This window comes from Echinops telfairi, unplaced genomic scaffold (assembly GCF_000313985.2).
Source record: "Echinops telfairi isolate 266 unplaced genomic scaffold, ASM31398v2 ScPeMD7_443;HRSCAF=831, whole genome shotgun sequence".
Lineage (NCBI taxonomy): Eukaryota > Metazoa > Chordata > Mammalia > Afrosoricida > Tenrecidae > Echinops > Echinops telfairi.
In genome coordinates, this window is record NW_022104341.1 from 31,160,240 (window position 1) to 31,163,690 (window position 3,451).

The window sequence follows — 3,451 nt, forward strand, 5'->3', positions numbered from 1 at the left end:
AATAAGCACAAAAACAAAATAAAACAACAGCAACAGCACAAAAGAAAAGCCTATAAGCAGTTCCAGGTCTGTTTGTTGACCTTTAGGAGTGATGGGGTACCATGCCCTGACACCACAGTCTATTTTTGGTATTCCTCAGGGACTTCATTGCTTTGCTCCTCTTGTTGCTCTGCCGTATGCCCTTAGTGTTTTGCCCTGTATGGTGGGGTCAAATCAGGTACAATTACCACACTGTGTCTCTAGTGTTGTCCCCAATAGTGCTATTGGTCAGTGAGGGATGTTGTGTCTCATGGTGGGGCCGGCCATTTGGTCCTCTCTGTGCATTGGCTGCTCTGAGCAGGAATATTGTCCTCGGAGCTTGGTGGGCCGGGATGTGTTCCACTCTCTCTCCCTCCCTAAGCTAAACATTTCTCAAGCCTGGCAAGAATCATAAACCTAATAATTCAATAAGTCAAGTAAACTTCAGAAAGGGACAAACCCAAGGAAATCTATGCAAGAACACATCTCACTGGGCAGAAGGCTCTGATGCTCACTAGAATGCAAGAAACACACAGGCTGTCTTCCAGAGCCTTCAACAAATGGTCGTACTAATTGTCTCACAGAGAAGTTTCTGCATTGCCTTATCTTTTCCTTTGCTGGTTAATCTTATAAAATCGACAATAATCTATATTGGACACATTGACACAAATCACTGTGTTTAATGACTTTTTAATATTAAAACTTTTACTAATGAAGTAAATATTTAGATCCTACCATGTTCAAGGTAAATATCCTGCACAAGACTCCATTGGAATATTGAAAGGCAAGGATGTACTTTGAGGACTAAAGTGCACCTCACCGAAGCCAGGATTATTTCAGACACCTCAGATACATGTGAATTGTTTCCTGTGTTAGTCTGGGTACATTAGAGAAACAAATCCACAGAAATTCATATGTATAAGAGAGAGTTTTATATAAAGGGTAAGTGCACATCAAGAAAACATCCCAACCCAGTGCTGCCCAAGCCCACAAGTCCAACATTATTAGCTCATATGTCCGACACCAATCTCACAAAACACACACTATGAAGCCGACTGCAGGAGGAAAGCCGAATCAGTGAATGTGTAAGCATCTCAGCGTTGGCAGGAGTCTCCACATGGCTGCTCCAGCACCCAGGGCTGCATCGGGGTAGGTCCATGCTGCTTCTCCTTGGGGATGTCTTGCAGGAAGTGAGCCTTGCCAGATGAAGCAGGAAGCTGGCTAAGGCAGCTGCCCCTGATCCGATCATCACAAAGCAAGAGACCCGAGAACTAGAAAGGCGAGGCTCACTGAGCCATTTATCCCTCCACCCTTCAATTAACCTCACATGTGTTTATTAGCCAGGTTGGCACAATAAACTACCTCAGACATTGAATAAAGAAGACCAAAGAGTAATCGACACATTGGAATAGTGGTGCTAGAGAAGAATATTCAATGTAGCATAGACAGATAAAAGGAGAAATGATCTGGATTGGGAGAAGTAAAGCCAGAGTGCTCTAAGAGGCAATGATGGCAAGGCTTTGTCTTACATACTTTGGATACATTGTCACGAGAGAGACCAGTTCCTGGAGAAGGGCATCATGCTTGGTAAAGTGGAGGGGCAGCGAACAAGTTGGGCTGACACAGTGCCTGCAGTGGAGGTCTCAGGCACAGGAACAACTGAGAATGGCTGAGGTATGGGCTGTGTTTCTTCCTGCTGCGCATAGGCTAGCTAGCTGTGGGTCAGAGCTGACTTGATGGCTTCTAATCGCAACAATAATGTTCAAGGCATTTTGATGGCTTTTACCTGAATGTTTAGTTTGCCCATTCAAAGGGAATATGTATCTTGCCAGGTCAGCCTGTGGCTACTGGAGGTGTTTAGTTCTAGAAACTTCATTTGAGAAGGATCACCATTTCTCATTTGGCCCAGCTGATTGTGACTGCAAATTCTTAATATTAAAATGATTATTTCAGGAAATTACTACCAGTCAGAGAGAAGGCAGGAGCAGAGTGTATTTTTGGGACCCACAGATTCATGTTCATTGTACCTCCTTAATCGAGGAAGTCACTGTGATACCAGCCGAGTGGCAGAGAAACAAGAAGAGAAGAACCCTGCTTGAAGAATGGACTAACGTCCCAGCCCACAAAACAAGAAAAGCTGAGTGCGTTGGGGGCAGGAAGCTAGCTTACAGAGTAGGCTGCCTCTGGTCACTTAATTGGGAAGCTGGGTGGGCTGACTGGAGCTGAGTGTTCCCAGACTGAGGCTTATGACAGGGGTACATGCCCATTGGACATTTATTGACAGCCTAAAAAGATCTTTGTAATATTGACTGAACAGGGCAGAGGTCAAGCAAAGAGGCTGAGGGCTATAGAGAGGCTGACCTAAGGGCTCATCCGAGAAGCAACTGCCCTGACTGAACAACTGTATCCTGAGCATTTGTCACTTGAATTATGACCTGTCACCTCACATGAATTATAGAACCCAGCTTAAAAAGTAAAGAGTTCTGTGGGAGACAGACCTATGATATAAACATTTTTATCCTCATGTTTAAAAAAGGAAACTAAGTTCAATGCTGAGAGTGACCTCTAAGCCTGGTTCTCCTTTGGCTGTAATTTCACATGGTGTTTCCATTCTAATTGTTTGTTTTCTTAAACTGACCCATGCAATGAGCAGTGAAACTGAGATAGTTTATTAGCAGGGAATTAGTTATGGAAGAATCAATAGTGTCAAAGAAACTTTAGCTTTCCAGCCCCATCTCAGGACACAGAATTGACTTCGATATTGATGCCCAAGAAGAACCGGTTGCTCTCTATGAACTCCTTTTCAAAGATGGGATGATGGTGGTTAAGAAGATGTCTACATGCCAAAGCACCCTGAACTGGCAGAGAAAAACATGCCTAACATTCACATCTTGAAGGCCAAGTGTTCCCTCAAGTGCCGAGGGTTTGTGAAAGAGTTGACTATAGGCATTTCGACTGATACATTACCAACAATGGGATCCAGTACTGTGGGGATCACCTCCACCAGCCCCTTGAGATTGTACCTGCCGCCCTGTGTGACAATCTTTCAGAGGCCACAACCCAAAGATCTGAAGGCACGGTGAGCCACCAGTAAGACTGAGGCACAGATAGAACCCCGTGCCGACTGGTGCGTGAGTGCAAGCCGATGCTGGGGCTGCGCCAGCAACAGAATTCTAGTTTAGAGTCAGATTTAGTCGTGAACTTGATCAGGCACCCCAGTGAAGTCGGAGGAAATGATTTTGTGCTGAATAAACCTGTAGGTAGAAAAGAAAAAAAAAAACGAAGGAAACTTTACTTCCAACCTCTTAAAAAATCCTCACAGAGCTCAAACTCCTTGTGTGCTACTGAGAATGACCTGACTGATAGACCACAAAGATGTGGTTTAAGTGCTATAAAGTTCTTTGTCAACATGAGCTCTGGAAATGGTTCTCTT

General features: G+C 44.3%; 1 pseudogene; it reads left to right on the forward strand.

Moving 5' to 3' along the window:
• Nucleotides 1–1,683: 1,683 nt before the first annotated feature.
• Nucleotides 1,684–3,240, forward strand: LOC115870156 (annotated as a pseudogene).
• The last annotated feature ends 211 nt before the right edge of the window (nucleotides 3,241–3,451 follow it).